At 36.6% G+C, this 20,353-nt stretch overlaps 1 protein-coding gene and 1 long non-coding RNA gene across 10 annotated transcripts in view; one reads left to right on the plus strand and one right to left on the minus strand.

Moving 5' to 3' along the window:
• The window catches only part of Mp (Multiplexin), a 269,908-nt gene that overhangs the window by 134,081 nt on the left and 115,474 nt on the right, over positions 1-20,353 (minus strand). The window contains exon 1 of one of the 7 annotated variants that reach the window (XM_066286069.1): positions 1,620-1,849. The exons of the other annotated variants lie outside the window; for them this stretch is intronic. The gene's annotated coding sequence lies outside the window, so the exon portion shown is untranslated. Of the gene's footprint in view, positions 1-1,619; positions 1,850-20,353 lie in introns of those variants that run through there. 7 annotated transcript variants of the gene reach the window in all.
• LOC136341295 (uncharacterized) lies at positions 8,642-12,780 on the plus strand. 3 transcript variants are annotated; one of them, XR_010732483.1, is made up of 3 exons: positions 8,648-8,740; positions 10,041-12,023; positions 12,089-12,780. It is a non-coding gene; the product is annotated as an uncharacterized lncRNA (long non-coding RNA). The 3 variants fall into 3 exon arrangements; XR_010732484.1 differs by having other exon boundaries at positions 8,642-8,689; positions 10,041-12,780; XR_010732482.1 differs by having other exon boundaries at positions 10,041-12,780.

Consider the following 20,353-nt stretch of genomic DNA (forward strand, 5'->3'; position numbering starts at 1 on the left):
GTCTTTTATGATAACTGGGATCGCTATGCATGTAAGACCAATTTTCGGTACAGTACAAGTAAATCAATAAATGCACTCTCGGGGATATATTGCATAATTCAAAGAACTACTAAATTCAAAAAGATTTAAATCTGAAAAGGAACATGAATATAGCTCGTGACTGAACCAACCGAGATTTTAAAATAATTCGATTATAATTGAAGGTTAGCCTGTACTAAAGTACTAAGAAATACTAATTGAATTTGGAAAAACTTTGGTAAAAAATTCGTTAAAAACAGAATTTGGTGGTTTTAAGGTTTTTCGGTTTATTTGTAACATATGTCCATGATGAATTTTATGTGAAGTAATTTCGGTGCAAAATGGCAAATTACTGACTGAATTTCCAATTATTTATCAACCCGTCAGTGGCTTCAAATAGTAACTGGAAACATTGAAATTCCCAAGGATAAATAAATAATAGTAACGCTTTACTGTCGACCCTTTTATCTTGTAATATAAAGGGTCTGGGAAATGTAGCCTACTCGTCAAAGGGACATCCAAAGGTCTAAACGAAATTTATCAAATTAAATGGTATTAGCGCGCCCTAAACACGAAAGGCCATAATAGGGCGTTTTAATCACTCTGGCCGTATCGTTCCGGTCAATCCTGGGGTTTCCAATTTTTCCTTTGGTTTTCAGCACAATTTAGCTTTTAATAATACGAATTTCGCAAAAACAATTAATATTGAAATCATGAAAGCTGCCATAGCAGAGGGGTAACGCACACAAAACACAGTTAGTTCTAGATATTTCGGATGTTATCGCCATGTTTGCGAATTCACACAAAACCACATTTTATACATATTTATAAATTATTTATTATATTACAAAGCGAGTAGCAGAAATTAAATCATTAACTTTTATTCGGGATAATTTTCGTTTTGTTTGACAGTGGCGACGAATTATGAGCCAATTAATTTCTGGTTAAGCCCAGGAAGGAAATACTGTCGTAAACAAAGCTAAAGTGAAAAATGGAACATGGCAAATGCGAGATGGTTTGTGTGTTTAATTTGAAAGCAGATTCATTTCCGCTTCGGTAATTTGCATTTTACTGTCATCCGTTTCAGTATATGTTATTGAAAAAAGGCAGGAAAGCGTTGAGTTAAACAGGGTCGAGATAAAGTACCTGGAAATAGCCCAAATCGGTGCACAGTAAAATCTTGAGGTTGACAAGTTAAGAAGATCGGTCGTGTTTATTTCCTGTTTGTTGCGGAAGTCCGCTACGCTCGCGTGCAGAAATGAACTCGTGAGTGCTCATTGGCTAGTAAAACTGGAAAGTAGAGTTTTATGCGGCGAGCCAAGCAGAGTTCAGGGCGAGCTGCATGCGAGGTCTGGATGAGTATGTTGGACATATTTTCGGTCGCGCGGTGTCAAATATTTTTTACGACAAACTTTAGCTGAGGCCAAAATAACCCTTAACTGCAGTTTTTAGAAAACGAGCTTTCATACAATACTACCGGCAAATAGGGAAAGAATTCAACAAGAATTAAATAAATTTCCATATACTTTCCAATTCCGAAACCATGCATCAACGAAACTTCTACCCAACGACAATAAAAAAAAATAGTCATCATCATTTACATTTTAGGTAATCATTCCGGCTTTTCTCAAGATTAATCCTGCAGAAACTCTAGTAATGTTCAAAGCCCTTTCTTCTCCTCTCCCTCCTAGCCGAGATTGATTAATCCACCAAAAGCCACAAAAACTCCCGAGCGACCTCCCGAAGTTTCACTCGAAAAAAAGTTTCGGAAACTTCGAATGATATTCGAATTGAGCGCATCTAGAAAGGAGCGAAAGCGACGTCGTGTCGGCGTCGGCCACGCTACTATTTCGGAAGAAGCGCCGCGACGCCGACCTGTGTTGTACCGGCAGATCGGCTGCGCACCATAACAATCATAATGTATCTCTTTTCCGGAAATTGTTTATTGCTATCTGGGAAACTGAGGCTGGAGGTGAACCATTTCACGAAGGTGGAGTTTAAAGAAGTATTTTCGCCAATGTCAGGTTTATGAAGCTTTTATGTCCGCTGTGTGCTTAGCCCGGCTAACGTGAACTAACACCACTGCATGAAATATGTGACACTTGGTTACTTTCATATAATCAGTGGTGTGATATGGTTCATAGATCCATCCTATCGCATGTTAGCAATTTTTTCTCCTGAAATATGTGATGAAATACCACTTGCGAAGGCGCTCATCGCGTGAACATTATCGAGTTTGATATTTTATTGAGTATTAAAAATTTACAAATAATGTCCACGGAAACTCGGGAATTTGAAATATGAGCCTTTGCACAAACTAGTTCTCGCGGATAACTCAGGCATTGTGGCAAAATCAGAATTTTCAATCGAAATTAACAAATTTTCCAAATTTGAAATTTTATCCGATCGCTGTCATCTCTGCCGTTCTCATGCACATTTATGTGGAACATCAGTGTATATTTTTAAAATTTTTATCTCGTTTCATCATTCGAAAGATAGTAGGGTGAAACGTGGTTTAACTATATGCAAGCAACCCACAAACTGGCATGGAAAGTGAAAAGTTCAAAGTTAAACAGCTCGTCTTACATAAGAGCTATACGAAATCTCCCAATAGGTTTCTTTCCTCTTTCCCAGATATTTGTGACAACGAAGGAAGGGAACTTTTTCCGGCCCCTCGCGACCTACGACAGACGACGCGTTTAAAAGTGGTCGACGTTTACGTTGAAATTTTCAACCCCGATTTGCACCCCATATAGGAGTACCCTTGGCTAAATGTTAAATATGTCAAAGGCAACCCGTGGCGGTAGGCCGTTTTTGATACCATCGGGCAGTTCTCTTTGCTTCTCCGATAACATAAACATTTTTCCTCCGTGCTCGCAAGAATCGAAACTTTGGGATTTATTTTCGATTTACTTGTTCTAAACGGCACATGAACTAAAGGCATCACAACACTAAGCTATGCTTGGGACGTTCTCTTGCGTTTTTTTATGCGAAAACATAAAAAAAAATTCCAAAATTTCGATTTTAGCACTGCTTCATACCCTCTTTTCGATCCACCGCGGCAGGCCCGTGTTAGAAGCCGGAACCTTTCTCTTTAGCCGACCTCCAGCCTCGAACTGTCCAAGATGAACTCCCTTCCCTCCATGACATATGGAGAGATATTTTCAATGTAAATCCAGTGACGTAGTTCATTTTTACTGAAAATATGTGGTTTGTTCGCTATTAGAAAAAAAATAAAAAATTTTAATTGGGACACTCCGGATATTATTAGCAACTATTTTTTTAAATAATTTTTTGCATATAGTTATTGCTAAGTGATGCGACACAGACACAAGTAAGTGACTTTCAAAGTGTGAAATTTTAATATTACTCGGTATAATAAAAGCCAAAAGGGCCGTAATAAATCTGCATATACCGTATAGAAAATATTTCTCTTCGATCTCTATCCATCATAACCGCGTCGCATTACGGGTCCAATGGAGGTATAAAAATTTTAAAAAATTAGCGCTCATATCCCGGATATTTAACAACTCTCAACCCTCTTCGCTCTATTATTCGAACTGTTTACTCTATTACTAATGAAGGTTTCAAGTCCATTAAACGGTTCAGTAATCTCAACGTTATACAACGCTGCGCTTTAGTGGCATTTTGCACATAAATCTCTCTTTTGAAGGGAAGGGCCTGATCAGAGACCACAATTCCTTCCTGACAGGGGCTATAAAATTAATAACACGTATAGCACACTCTTCAAGAGTTAAACAGGACCAGAGCAATTTGGCACATAACGTCAGCCTTTTAAATGGAAATGCAATTTCCTATATAGCGTAAAAGTGAGGCTGAAGAGAACCTTAGACATTCATGTGGTCATTTATCAATTGGACTGATTGTTCCAGTGCAAGTGTGCTAGACAAGGTGCCTTAGAAACAACGATTTTTTTATACCAAAGTTGTTTCGTTTCATTCTACAGGGTGTTCAAGGATTTTATTATTCTAAACTACTGTGTAAGTCTCAAAGGTTCTAGTTTATATTACAACTTTAATAAAATTTTTGTTGCAACATGATTTGAATTCGCAAATAGCAGAAGTCTTGGATGTATTGTTTTAGAAAATATCCGCGAATTTGCCCCATGTAGAAAAAGCGAGTCTAAAGTAATGTTGTTATTGTTAAACCTGCCTAAAGTGCGTTCGTTTAAATAAAACATCCCGTATATTAGTAAATGCGGTGAAAGACAATTAAATTCGCTTTAAAACGATGCATCATGTTCCCATGCCCAAATCGTCATATTTAACAAATAAATTTAGTTTTGTTTATGGCTTCTGCACATAGAAATACAGGGTGTCAATTCAACAGCCTAAAGCAATTATAGGGTTGTATATGAGGGTGATGAAGGTCAATTTCGAAATTAGTGACAACCCTACAGGGTGTCTCAAAAAAGCGAAGCATCGTAAACCATCATTTTTTTAAACAGGATCACTTGCATTTTTGTTACGTAAATCCTCTCTGAATCCTGTGTTAATTCTTACATTTTTTCTAAATTGGGACGCAGTGGCTCGAAGTTATAAAGTGTGTAACAAAAATTTTAGGCATTCGCATTGCCTCATAAGAAAATTAATAACGCAGTTAACTGGAGTTAGATTTTCGTAATTTTAGGACGTATTCAAATAGAATTTGAAAAAAGTAAGAAAATCAAAGTTGAAAAAGTGATAATGACATTTTTTATTGCGAACACCTTGCGTGTATTTGCGGCTAAATGAGTATTTGTGCCTGTTAAAGTGATTCTTCTACAGAATGTTATGGAAATAACTTTCGCAAATTTAACCAATGATTAAGCACATGATTTTGAACAAGAAACTTTCTTAAAACGGAAGTCAAAAATCTGTTAATTAAAAAAAATTTTAAGTTGGTAACCGAAAAGCTATGATGAGCTTAAAATTTTAATAAAATGTTGAAAAATGCACTAAGCATATGTTGATTGTTTTACTTGTAACAAAAAATATTCAAATTACACAACAATAATATTGCTAAAAATAATTTAAAACTTAAATAATAAGTAATGCCACTTGTTAATCGGTAAAAGTAAATTTAAGCGGCAACGCCGCACTGAACACTGAGAATCTGACCCTTGAAAGGGTCGCCTAAATTAACTTTGCGGGTGAACCGATGAAGCATTGGATCGGCAGTTAACAGGTATCGGACCCAAAACCCTTGTAAAAATACATATCTAATTTATGCAGTTAGTGAGGAAGATATCGAAATGAAATAAACACAACGCGACGTTGCCAATTCTCAAATGATTTTTTTTGCTTTCCGGGGAAATGGTTGTATATACGACTCTCGTTCTAAGGGATTTTTTTGCTAAAAATGATATTCTTAGTCACTGGTTAAATTTAAGAAAGTTATTTCCCTTACATCCTGGACGAGAATCGATTCTAAAATTAATTCAAATCTAACTTAAGCTAACTGCTGTATTAATTGTTTTATGAGGTACTGCAAATGTCTGAAATTTCTTTTAAAACTTTATTATAGCTTCGAGAGTCTGCATCTTACTGAAAAAAATCTAGGAGCTAAGACAGGATCTAGAGAGGGTTCTATCTCGTGAAAAAAATCCAGGTGATGCCATTTAAAAAAAATACACTTTATGACGTCCCACTTTTTGGAACACCATGTAGGGTCGTCGCTAATTTTAAAATTTACCTTAATTAACCTCACATACATCTCCGTAACTGATTTTTTTATGAAATCACAAATAAACTCGAAGGAGTTCGAGGGGGTTCTCAAATGGACACCCTGTATTTGGGCGTGTTTGCCGAAGATGACCGCGAAACCCATAATGGCGGAAAAAATCGAGCATCGATGTGGCTTCCAGGAAGTGTGACGCATCAAATATCTCTGGGCCAATCTAAAAATGTTGATCGCGCTGCGATTGTCGATTTGAAGGCGAAAAATACAGTGGCTTGCCAGGTCAGTGGCGCAGAAAACAAATTAAGGTTTATGACGGTGTTGTGCCTGTTGTTTTTATTTTATGTTACTTGGGAATGAGGGTTCGCATACAATCGTAAGGGTGGAATTGCAGTCTATTCTGAGGTAAAACTGTGATAACTGGAACTGAAAAGATACCACAATAAATGCGTTAGAGTAGGACGGAACCCTAACTCGGCCTGTTATCTTGCGTAGAGCAATTAATCTTACAGCTAACAGTTATTGGAAGAATTAATGTTACTGTATAAATATTATTAGTTCTAGGTAACAATGACGAATCGATACATTTATCATAATATGAATGTGAGAATTGCGTGCCTGGAAGCCATTATCCTTAACATAATAATGTCATTTCAATCCGATTTTCTAGGGTACAGTTGCTTCCGAAAGACGCAGTAATTTTTAATATGGGTAATGGAAAGGGCAAATTGGACTATTTATGTAAAAAATAAAAAAATCTGAATTACTTTTAAAATTCTGCAATCTCCGAGGAATTGTGCGGACAGCAATAAATGGTGGCTTAAGTTTCCAATCCGAAACTCTAGAGTCCTCCGACTCACGATTGATATAAAGGGGCCCCGAAACTGGGGAATAATGGGCGAAAAATGAGCATTTATTCCTAGCTTCACTCGACCTTCCATTGTCCATTGTTTCAGGCAATTCTTTGTCCTTTGTTCTCAAACGCTTCTTTTATTTCCAGCCTTGTGCAAGTCGAGAGTATAACTTTGATTGCTTATTATTGGGTGCTTAAAAGCAGCCTGCGTTTGCGTCTGGCAGAAATAAGCAGCTTAGAAGTAAACAGGAGGATGGAATCAGTTATTCGCTGAGCATTTGCACGTTGCCGCTCATTTCAAGATGTTGCTTTTGGGACTTTTCTGTCGCAGAATTGCTAATACAGTCTACAAACTTATCTCTAGCCCATCAAGAATTAAATTTTTACGTATGTCACGTGTATTGCATATTTCATGTGAAAATGACTCGTGCTGCTTTTGTCAAAATATTTGTCAAAAAATTGACATTTCATAAGAGGCAAACTTCAAAGGGGCCCAATTAAGACACGCGCACAAGCGAGCCCCATCCCGAGTAATAACTGAATTCATGTTAAAGTTAACTTCTCATAAAACATTCCATTGAAATTAGTCTGCGTTTGCCTCTGGCACATTTCAAACACGTATATTAAATAATTAATTTTGTAATATTGTGTATCACGAGTTATATTTTAATTAATGTAAGTTTGATTTATGCCTCATGAAAGCCCGCCGATACGTATATTACATGAGTTTAAACAAACATTACGGTGTCACCCGATGGAACATGTTTCAGAGAAATAAAACGATGGTTTTAAATTTTGCATTTCCATTATACCCGACAAATCAGAGCACTGGAGATTTGATAATGATTTTAAGACGTCGTTGCATGAGCACGGCTTCAACAGCTCAAAAAACCGCTCACTAAAACAAGTTGAAACGAGCATCCGGGAACTCGCTCTAACAATATCAAGTGCGGACATCAAATTTGATCGGTTTCGGAAACACAAGTTAGGAGCAAGTTTTAGTTGGAAAGTATCTATCATTTCCCTCATCTGGCCACCGACGGGGATCTCGTCAAACTAGTAAGTCGTATCAAAATCCGGTAAACTTGCGAAAACGAAACTGACGCGAAAGCAATTTCGAATGTCATCTTCCAGAGCTCGTGCTTTGCAAATGAAAGATTCCTTGGAGATTAGAGGGATATTCAATAAACTGACCTGATCACTTAAGCACTTGTCGTCAGAACAACACGGAATATTCTGGTAGCAAAGCATATTCGACTAAATGACCGGAGGCAAAAATAATTTTTTTTTCGCGTTGAAAGAATAGACACAGAGAGCAAAATGCGCATGTAAATCAATATGTACCTCTAATAAAATATTTAAAAAATCTGTATTTACAAACAGCAGCTTAAGCAGGCCTGATGCAAAGAAATAAAAACAAAAATATTCACCCATTTCCATCAGACCCAGCAGCCTCGGCTCGAAGTTTATCTGGAAATTTAAATTTCAGCGTGCAGAAAATGTTTTTATTTTTCACCCAAGAGCATAAATATCATCCGGAAGGTTCAATTATAGATGAAATTGCTAGAGAGACGGTTTCCAGTACTTTCGATATGTTTCATCACCGTTACCGTGGAAAAACTTTTCTCTTTTGAGTTTATTTGTCCAACACGTCGCGCTAAAATGATACAAATTGCACCTTTATAAATTTCGTTTACTGCTCTATCGAACCAGAGCAAGGAAATTTTAAATTGTTAAGTTTGCTTTAAACACGTTTCGAATAGCAGAAGTAGGCACGCCAAAGCTGTCCCACATAACGATGAAAAATTTCCGGCTTCAAAATCACTGAAGCATGATTTCCTTAATGATTCAATCTGTACATTGGGCGACGTGCTTCCTTTATTCAACTTTGTCATTTCATAATGAAATGTCAAGGAATTTTGACGTTTTCACTTTATGTTGTTCCCTTTTCAGTGGTATGCGCATGGACTTTTAGTGAGTGTAAGCGAAATGCAATCAGGCGAGTGCTAAGTGCGAGGGAGACGGGCTACCCTTTCCCCTTCCATTGTCACCGATCGGTTAGCGTCGTTGACTCGCAGGCAGTACGCCTCAGTTCGAGTATGGGTGTAGTTCTGCGTGATTTGAAAAGACGCAAATTACGTGAGTACATCGGGTAAAAAAAGCATTCGTACACCATATTCTTTTTAAATGGTAAATATACATATTTTGTCTTCAAATTCAATTTGGCGTTACACATGTATACACAGGGCGTGTCTAAATAAATGGTAAAAAATTTAATGAGTAAATTCTGAGTTTAATTTAATACGAAAAGTTCCTATCAAGACATGTCCAAAAATGCTTCGGCTTCGATTTATAGGGTGTTAAAAAACACTTCTTTTTCATTTTTTTAAGTTACTTGTTTATTTTGTATCGAAATTTGCTGAAAATGTCTACATATCATACGCCGAGCGTTTCCTACAAACGGAAATTTTCTTTGCGGATGCTGATGCGGATTAATGGGTCTTGAACTCTCATTTATCACATTTTTTCCCTTAATATTTTGAATTTTGAGATAAATATCTGAAATCCGCATTGAGTTTTCTCACTAGTCAGTCTATTATGAAATTTCGGTTAAATCGGTGTTTTAGATAATAATTGCGATGATAGTCAGGGGGGTGTTCAGATCGATCAATTTAAATAATAAAGTAATATTCGGTGAAATTGGCCATGATTTTTTTATGCATTTGTATGTCGTCAGGTTTGACAACTATTGGCTGTTGGTTGCCTGAAACTGCTAAAAAACAATGGTTTTTTTGGTAGCGTTTGTAAAAACACAACAGTATTTTTTAACAACCTGTAGGTCAAAGCTCAAACATTTTTGGATATGTCTTTATGTGAACATTTCGTCTTAAATTTGGCTCAGAACTCACTCATCAAATTTTTAGTATCTATTAAGAAACACCCTGTATATTCTTATAGGGCATGGGATATATATAGGATGTATAGGGTGTACATATACTATGTAATAAATTAATTTTCTCTGAACTTAAATAATAAAAATGTTTGGACAAGTCGACTTTAATTTACAATTCCATATATTTTGGTAGGGTAATATTAATCGTGACGTCATTATGATTTAAAATCTGACGTCAGTGTTATTTTTTTTTTAATTGTAACTCCTGATTTTGAACATTTAATGTGAAAGGGCACACATTTTGGCGTACCCGACATAAACTTTTCTATTATTGTATGTTACATAACAAACTTTGATAAACTCTCTAAAACAAATCTTTCTTTACTGGAAATTTAAACTCAAATTTTACTAAATATAGCATTTTATAAGTGAAACAATAAGTATTTATTAAGTTAAATGTTAAAATCGAAATCTTCCATGCTCCTGGCAGTATTTCAAACAGTGGATAAATTCATGTTGAACCATATTTATTGTTTCTTGACTAATATCAGTGCATTCCGTGTTGATTTTAGTTTTTATCAGTCTCAATTGTTTCAGGTCTGGTTTGGTATACGACATTTTCGAAATGGACCAAAAAAAAAGTCTAAATGATGAAGGCCCGGAGACCTTGGTGGCCATTCAATCCACCCCTTCCAATCCGTCATATTTGAAACACTGATGGCGTCACGGCTAATATTGTCCAAGCAAAATATACGGAAACGTGTGAAAGTATTTAAATTCCACACAGAGAAGACGAATCAGTTCCATATTTTATGTACACTATATATAACCTTTGAATGAATATTTCTATATTGGTAAGAAGGGAAAACGTTAAGATGATAAACAAATTTTCAAAAAAATGTGATTCTGGGAAGCCAAAAAAGTATTGGTTCACAAATAATACCTACAAAACAGAAAATCTAATTTAAGCCGAATTCATAATAATTATTAAAATCGACATTTTGACACAAGCCCTTGGCATTCATGATTGCTTGAAGCCTTGTGGGCATTGATTCAACAAGAGTTCTGATTATTTTTGATCTAATTTCTGATCAATATTTTTGTCGTTTGGCAATTAACTTCTAATGGGACTGAATTTCAGTCCTCTTTAATTTGGTCTCTAAATGAGCCTATAAATTTCCAATGGGGTTTATGTCTGGTAACTATGGAGGAGTGGGAAGTAATCCACCTGCATTGTAAAGCAATCATTCATTGGTTATTTTGACAGTGTGTTTGTGGTCGTTGTCCTGTTTGAACAAATATGATTCCCGTATGCCCTGATTGATAGCACTTTCAGTCATGTTACCCCGAAGTATGTCAACATATTCAATAGCATTTTCATACCATCAAGTATGACAAAATTACGTACTCCTGCAGTACTCATGCAACCCCAAAACCAAGATGTTGCCCCTTCCTGCTTAATAGTTGGCATGAAATTTATTGGACCTAATTCAATATTGGATTTTCTTCGGAAAAAACCTTTTCAAATTGAACTAGATATATTGTACTTACTCTCATCTGAAAGTAGAACATCTTCCCAAAAGAATAGTGACTTATTTGCATGTCTTAGTAAAATCTAAACGTTTTTTTTTTCAATTTTTTTTTGCTTATAAAAGGTTTTTTTTCGCATAGTTCTCCCTTTAGAACCAAATTCGTGGAGCCGATTTCTTACACTTTCTATACTGAGGGCTTTGCCAACATCTGTTCGAATCTCTTTGACAAGCTTTGGAGCACTTGTATTGGGATTTTTTGCCAACTTTCAGGATATTTCGAATTTCACGCATAGCGATCTTTCTTGGATATCCACCACGCTTTAAATAATCAATTTAGTCATTTGTAAATTTTGATATAATGTATTGAACAGTATGAGTAATTTTAAGTATCTGCCCCATGTCTCGAAGACTTAGATTTTGGTCAAATAATATCAGTATTTGATCTTTTTGGACATTTCCTTTGACGATTGCACTGTTACTGATAATCCCATATAAATAATTGTTGTTACACAAAAAAACCTCAACAAATTTTAAAAACATGTTTACAAATTCTGAAAAAGAGGTATCTTGCAGGAATGCTCTACCTGTATGAATACTTTTTGGCTTCCCAGATCATAACTTTTCGAAAATTTGTTTGTCATGTTATTATTTTCGTTTCTTGCCATTATAAAAAAGTTCTCTCCTGTCTTCCTCGCACTTGCCAACTGCTTAATTGCCTTTCGCTCGTACTCACTAAAACTCCATGTAAAAAGCAGCGCAAAAGGTACTGTCTACACGCATCAGTTTGGTTCCTGCCAAAAATTGAGAGAAACGAAGTGCGTGCGATCATAAAATACTTCTCTATCAAAGGTTTAACGTCAAAAGAAGCGAAAGCTGAGTTAGATTCTACAATAGGCGATTCAATCCCATAATTTTGCACCGTTAAGTCAATGGTTACGAACTTCAAGCGTGGCAGAACCAGTACAAAAGGTGCCACACCCCATGAAGAAAAACAAAGATGCCATTGCCAAAAAGCGCATCAAATTGTCTTAGGTGATTGGAGATTAAGGTTGGTTGAAATTGCTGACACTCTCTGAATACCTCAAGCACATCATATCCTGATCTAATTTTTAGGCATGAGAAACCTGTCTACAAGATGGGTGCCGCGTCTCTTGACGCTCAAACAAAAATTGAGTTATGCAATTATTTCGCGTCAATGTTTGAATAGGTTTCGAAAGAAAATCACTGATTTTCTGTATTGTTTCATTATGATATATCAAACATGGATTCATCATCATTTTCCGGAAAGGAGGAAATTCGTCATTGTCCGCCGGAAGGATCTGTCCCGACAGCGGACAGCAGAGAGTCAACCCGTTCCAAAAGGAGTCAAAACTTTATGACGAGTGTGTTTTGGGATTCCAAAGGGATTCGAAGCTTATAGAAGAAATACGTCGAAGAATTTTGGATACATGTCTTGGTTTGCTAAAAGAGAAATCCTGTTTCATCAGGATAACACACCATGTCACAAGTCTCATGCCGTGATGGATAAAATTGAAGAGTTGGATTTTCAAACACTGCCACATGCACCAAATTCACCAGATTCGGCTCCATGTGATTTTAGTTCATTCCCGAACTAGAAAGAAAAGTTTTGCTGGTAAGAAATTTTGTGTCTGTTGAAGTGATATCAGCACCAAAAGCGTATTTTCAAGTTGGACAAATCTCCTTATAGCAATGACATAAATGTCTTGGAACGTCATTGGGCTAAGTGGTTTGAACCTTAGGGGGACTACGTAGAAAAATAAAATAATAATAATACATATTACGAATTTTTAAATTATTTTATTTTCAAAGCCGGAAACATTTCATCCCACTCTCGTATAAAGAATGTCCAGATGATTCTCATTCGCTCCTCCATTGTTCGGGAAATTGATAAATGTTACTATGGACGAATACCCCGGATATTGACGAACATTTTGACAGGGTGGCATCTATGCATAAAGCAGACTAAAATCCTCTATTTCATTTTATGAGATAATGGTGTAAAATGTAGCTGGATTTACACCGGAGGGCTTTATCTATTTTGCAGCCGATTATGATACAATATGGTTCATCGAGCGACTAAATAACGCACGACGTTATAACCAACAAGAGAATACAAAACTGTCTCTATTTTGTATCTATTTTGGAACAACTAATGGAAGCGAGATGTTATAAATCATTAATGTAATACATTCGAAGGTAACAAGTAATTATATAATGTAATTGGCAGATTAGGAGAAAAGGCAATAAATTGAACCTCCATTTCCTACCCTGCGTGAAATTTCGTAATAGCTGTACAGGGCGATGCAAATTCAAGGTCAATATGGGAATTGCGAAACTAATACGATATACAGCGTGGTCCCTAAAGACGTTCCGATATTTAAGATGCTGATTTTTGGATTACTTGAAGACGAAAATGTTATAAGTTATTAACAAAAATGTTCTAAAATGAATCGTTTACGAGATACAGGGTACTAAATGTTAAGAGAAATAAAAGTATGTTCTTCATATTTTCAAAATGGCGTAAAATATATTGTTAAAAATCGGTATTCCTACGCAGCAGTTCAACCAGTATATTTCCCTTCGATTCAAAGAAAAATGCTATAACCGAAGACATGCGCAATGGTTACCATGCTAATTCTTAAAGGCGACTGAGGTGTACACCACTGGTGTTGTATTTTCCTAATTGGATACATTTTTTTACATAATCGACTCGTAATACGCCAAAAATATCTCTTGTGTTTTTTTAATACAATAAGTCGTTTTTCGGAACAAATAGATACCTCGTTAAAAATCTGGATCGTCAGTATGCAGGTCACTGAATAGGTCGGGGAACAGTAGACCAAAATCATGGATGGCCACCCAAATCCCCGGTATTGAATTCCTTAGAGTATTTCCTATGAGAACATTTAAAACATTAGTTTACTCTACACCAGTTAATACTGTGGACCATCCAAGGCATCGTATAGGGGAGGTATGTGCGGTAATTCGCAATACCCTCTGGTATCTTTGAACGTGTTCGAGAGTCCATGAGAAACGGGATAGACGCACGTAAAGGGTGATACAATAAGTATGTAACATTTGAATTTTAAATAAAACACGGGTTTCTGTAGCAAAACACGGAAATCTCTATTGATTTAGAATATAGAAATTTGGAAATTAGGTGTGAAATAACACATCCGATAAATGGCCACAAAGGCTTCAGTGACAAAAATGCATTTTTTTTCACGAAATTTTGAACAACTCTTTCGCATAAATGTGGCGGTAAATGTTTGATACAGCACTCAATTTCGGCATTCAATGCCTGGATGGCCTTAGGTTTGTCGGCATAAACACGACATTACAGAAAAAAAAAGAAAAAGTCAATAGGTGTTAGATCATAAGAACGCGTAGGCCAATTCTTGTTGCCACGGCGGAGGAGGACCCCACCAAGAAAACCCACGAGTAAGATCGACAATGTTTGACGGGCAGTATGACAAGTGGCATCGTTTTGCTGATGTCTCCAAGAGCAACAACTTGCAATCGAGGCTCACATAGGGCGTTTACAATTATGCCGTTGTCAATTTTGTGTTTTTTTATTTCTGACCTCGACTCTGACTAATCGTAGTCTCGAATGGTTACGTGGGAAATTCAAATTTTTGAAATTTGGAAGCGTTTTGAGCCGAAGCGGCTCTAATTGGAAGATTAAAACGATTGCGGGATGATAACCGGTCTTGATTGCTACAACTTCCATGTAAAAGCTTTTCAATTGGATAATCCGTGCAGGCGCAAGAAAATAAATACGGATTTCGTAAGTTAATCTCCTGTGTCCAGGGTTTGTCTGGACACTCGGCATAACATTTTCGTCTCAGAACAATCTAAAGAATCGGCTCCTTAAGTGTCAGAACATCCTTAGGATCCCGCATTTGTAAAACGGATAGGTTCCGAACACTGTTTCGGTTTTATTTTGTCTCTGAATTAGCGACATTTCTGAGATGAACGGAGTAATTTGATTAATCCTCCGCCTGCTTCCCCCATCTTTCTGCTCTTCTCCGTTCTTTTCATTTTCCGAGTTCTCTATCTCGAACAGCGTGCCGGAGAAGAGAGCTGCCCCACTGTCAGCTTTTCTAAAAGCGTGAAAAATTTTAATCAGATCTTTAGAAATACCAAAAACAAAAGTGCAGCAAATTTGTGCGCTGTCGTTGCAGTGTTGTGCGACGTGAAATTGTGTAGAAAAACTGTCCCTCGTCCATTTTCCACGAGTCTCGAAATTATCAGATTAAAGAACGCTAAACCGGAACAAAGCAAACAGGCCACCATACGTATTTTGTTTAGTTGGGAGGAGGTAAATTCAATTGCTACCAGGGCAAAACAAACTGTCCCTAATAAAAGAAAAATAATGCCTCTGCAATTGTATTTTCTCTTTAAATTTACTTATTCCCCGGTTTTGGGGAGCGTCTGTGGCGATTTGCTTTGTTAAATGAACTATTTATATCCCCGAAAAGTGGAAACCGCGAACTCTATCTGCAGAATTTAAATTTTTCACCAGTCAGCCATAAAACCGAAGTCTTACTGCTTAGCAGTTTATGACGCAACGAGAACGGTCACGTTCGGAACTTTCAGCCTCATTTCCAGCCAATTACTTTGGCTGCATTTTAACGGATTTCAGAGAAATCGATAAGAAACTGACTTTCAACTTATGTTATCGGCAATGTGGTAATTTGAGCGCCCTTGTCCCAAGGGCCGCCATTTTAGATCCTTCGCTGGCACAATCGTCAAATCTCCATTTTCGAGAAAGTTTTCATCGACTTTTTGTCAAAGATTAAGCTATCCCTTTGGCCTTATTGTTACGCTACCAATCCGGTTGAATTTTCCCCAGGATTCCTCTCTTATCTGGACCTTTATCACATTTCGTTCTCAGATAAACTGTCCGGCTTCCTTTTGCATTATATTACAGGGTATTCTTCTGTCGCTTGCAAGCCACGCGGGAGAAAATTCAAAATATGTCTGAATGTCAAGTACGAAATGCTAGAAGTTCACCCAATTTATTATTTACGTTAACTATTTAAACATTAAACATTGAAAATCAATTTCATTTCAACAACAGCTCGAGTAATTAATACTAAAAACAAAACAGTGCCTTTGCAGACAGTTTATACCGTGAGTTCGGAGGGAAATTTATAAATTGAGAAAATGCATCGAACGGATTCTATGTCTTCACGACACCTTTGTTTAGTAACGACGAATAATTGTTGTTACAGTCACATGATTAATTTAACATCTTCACGGTGACAGCCGCCAATGACAACAGTGACAGCGCGACCGACAGCCGTGGGAACAACGTGACACGAGAGCAATGACAAATGAAATAAAAATATAAATGTTCCAGAAGGCCGCAATAAATTAAATAAATAATGGGAAAAGTCGCTATTCTGAGAGTGATTTGGCAAGAGGATTCATGATGTCTAAAAATATGGGATGAGACAAAATTGAATGTAAAAATTTTTTAGGTCAAAATAACACTGTTTCTTCTTAAAAACTCGTGTAGCCTTAAAATGCACTCCTTTGGAGCTGCAGCCATCGAAATTTGGGCGAAAATTCGATTATATCAAATTGTGACAGGTCAAATTTCTCTATTCATTTTTTGATTTAAAAATGATGCAAAACTAATTTCAGAAGGTTTGGAGGGAGGTTTACGCGTAGCCCACATCTCATGTTTCTACCGAAAAACTCTAAATTTAACTATCATCATTTAATAGGCCACGAAAAAATTTAAAAAATTGAAAATTTTTCTTTTTTTTCATAAAACTAACAGTTTGCAAAAAATCGTTGGAAGATGAAAGAGTAATCTTATTAAAATGACAAACTAAAAAACTTGGCGCAGTGTGATTGTTACGACTCCTGATATTTTCGATTATTTTCTTTTTTGGATTTATTTTTCAAATTTTTTAAAATAAATTATCTTAATTGTTCGAGCAAATATCGAAAATGCCATTTTCCTGCTGCAATACAACCCTTCATTCTTCTCCGCATAGATTGCCGCACACGTCGTAACATGCCAGGATTGTTCTTTACAGATCGGAAGGCGTCATTGAAGCGTTGTCGGAGAGCTTGGACCGAAGGCACTGGCCCTGCATTCGAAACTGAGGTTTTTCGGTATTCCAAAGAAGAAAACGAGTCCGATGGGGTGAAATCCGGGGAACGTGGGGGCCAACTAATTGGACCTGCCCAACCAGTCCACCAATTTCGAAACAACAAATTTAAATGAGGGCCCACTGTTATTCGAGAATGAGGGGGGCACTATCGTGCATTAACCCCATTTCCTGACGAATATTTAAAGGCACATTGTCGAATAAACCACGCAAGACGTTTTGTAAAAAGTCTAGGTATGTGTCACCATTTAAAGTTTCTGGGAAAAAATACCAATTAGTTCACCTCCAACAATTCCTGGCCATACGTTTACGCTGAACTGTTCCTGACAGCGAGATTGTCTTGTCTTATGCGGATTTTCCAGTGCCCAAACATGGAGATTGTGATAATTCATCACGTCGTCACGCGTAAAGTGAGCTTTGTCGGTGAAAAGGATCCAAGATAAAAAATTGGATTCCTCGCTCACTTTTGATATCCCTACCTAGCGAACTGCAAATGTCGCGGACAATCTTGAGCATGAAAATCTTGAACGAGTTGGATATGGTTAATTTTTTATTTTAATGTTAAAAAAAAGAAAAAACCACGATATGCTAACGAGTAACGAAAACCAGGGAGAAAATTCAAGTAAATTAAAATGTCAATAAAACTCTTTTACATAATTTTTGAAGCAAAAAGAAATAAAGCGCCTAAAAAAACAAGAGCTTACAAATTTCCATCAAATTCGATGAGTAACTCTGGTTAAAATTTGATGTAATCGATTTGTTCGCCCAACTTTCAATTACTCTAACTTTGAAGGGGTGAGTTTTAGGGCACAGATTTATAGAAGAAAAGAGTCTTATTGTGGTCTCAAGAATATTCTCTTAAAATGTGTGCACTCAATTTTTAATCACCCTGTATAGAGGTATTACCAGTTTAAATTGGAACATAGAAATTATGCAAGTAGGAGAAACGCCGTGTAAGGTTTAATATGCCTCCGCCAAGGACCTACGAAATGCCTTTTCGGGGCTGGCAGTTGAAGTGGGCGGAGTCAGTCCAGATCTAGTTACGAGATCTCTCACCGTCTCCGAATTTTTACTGATATAAGTCCTCGTGATGGATTAAATTAGTTTCGAATTTTTACTTATTTATAAATTATGGTATAATACCCAATTATAGAATAAATTGGATACGTCATTGATGAATATGATGGTCTAAATTCGCTGATATTTGTCTATGATCTTTTGGTGAGTCTGGGACTGGGCCGGCAACACCGGTTGAAGACACAAGATTAATTGTCAACAGAACGATTCGTTTATCCTTTAAAACGATATGGAAAATAAATTAATTAAAGTAGAGGACGTAAGAAATTTCGATTTTAACTCGCAAATGTATTGCGTTTTCGTTTTTTCTTTCATTCATTTACGTTGCTGTTTTTTCCTCTAATATATATTTTTTTAATTCCACCGCCGTGAAGGCAACGAAATCGATACTGATCTAAAAATCGTAGTGATAACCCCGGCCGGACTGACTCTGCCCATTTCGTTATCAGTTTTTGTTGGACGCATATAAAACCTTAGTGGACCTTCTTCCACTTGCACGATTCCTATGTTCCGAATTGAACTGGTGATACCAGATCGGGTCTATCACTAAAAAATTCTATTTTTTAACAGAACTTAAAAACCTCTAATGAGGGAAAAGGTGTCAGGTACGCCACTGAATACAAACTCACCATCTCAAAATATTGTTAATTGAACTATTGTTCTATTTCCTGTGATTGCCGGGTTACGGGGCCAGCTGCAAACGGAATACTTTTGAGAGACCCTGTATATCAGGCAGGAAACAATTTAGCTTTGTGGCAATGACACCATAAAATTTATCTTGAAAATAGGATCCGAAAGTGTGCAATCGGATTGCATCGATTTAGTATTACCATTTTGTCGATAACTCATAAAGACGCCACCCTGTACAGAATATCAATGGTTTTTAACTAGGCCGGTGGTTCACATTCACGTTTCGTAAAATCTTGGACGAAACCCATCCAATATTGCTTAATGCTTAACGCCAATCCAGATTATTTATCTCTAATATCTTATCTTAGTTTGTCTTAGTCTTCTGTTAGTCAATTCAAAGCTGTGTATAGTATACAGGGTGAGTCGGGAGGATCGTGCCAAACTTCAGGAGCGTGTTGTACATGAAAAATAAATGTAAAAAAACTCAAATGTTGTTATTCGATTTTCGTTTGTTTACAAGTTATAGCGTAAATAAAATTAAAACATAAAGGTTAAGAAACATTTAGACGAAACGTTTCCTGGACGTTGGATGGGTCGTGGTGGCCCTATTAGTTGGCCTCCAAGGTCTCCAGACCTCACACCACTAGACTATTGTTTGTGGGGTTGGTTTAAAACTGAAGTGTACAGAGTAAAAGTGGACACTCAAGATACACTGCAGCTGCAGCATTAGAAATGCTGCAGCTGCTATTAAAGAAAGACATGAAACAATCAGGAGCGCAACGAATGCTCTTCATAGACGAAGCCGAAAATGTTTAGAAGTTAATGGCAATATTTTTGAACATTTACTATGATATCCAAACGTTAATTTATGGAATTTCTTATGAAATTTATACATTTTTTTAATTTTATGTTTTAATTTTATTTACGCTATAACTTGTAAAGGGGAACGAAAATCGGATAACAACACTTGAGTTTTTGTACATTTATTTTTCATGTACAACACGCTCCTGAAATTTGGCACGATCCTCCCCATTCACCCTGTATAAAGCCCCCACCCTGTATAGTAATAAAGCCAAATGGATTTTATGTATGGAAACTAACACATACACAAATGCCCACTATGCCAGTTCCAGCATCATCTAAACTGTTTCAGTTCGCTTTCAAAGTGAAACTGAATCTATTCAATGTTTAATAAAAAAAATGGAAACCGGTGTTATTTTGGATTGTTAAATGCCCGTCGGATTTCAAACTTCTATCAAACGCATATCCATTAAATCTCCAATCAAATTTTGCCTTTGAAATATTGGAGGGTTCATTTACAGAGGTTGAAAAAAATTCTTATGCGTCGATAGGTGGTGGTTTTGGATTAAATTGATATCTGCAATTTTTCGAAGGTGGAAGATGACGTAACTGGTTAAGCTGTTATTATACAATGTTTTACTACGCCAAAACGGCACTTTAGGTATTTCTAACTTTACGTCTTACGAATGTCTTTTATCGGCAGTAATAATAGATAACTGTA

The sequence above is a fragment of the Euwallacea fornicatus genome, chromosome 9 (genome assembly GCF_040115645.1).
Source record: "Euwallacea fornicatus isolate EFF26 chromosome 9, ASM4011564v1, whole genome shotgun sequence".
NCBI lineage: Eukaryota > Metazoa > Arthropoda > Insecta > Coleoptera > Curculionidae > Euwallacea > Euwallacea fornicatus.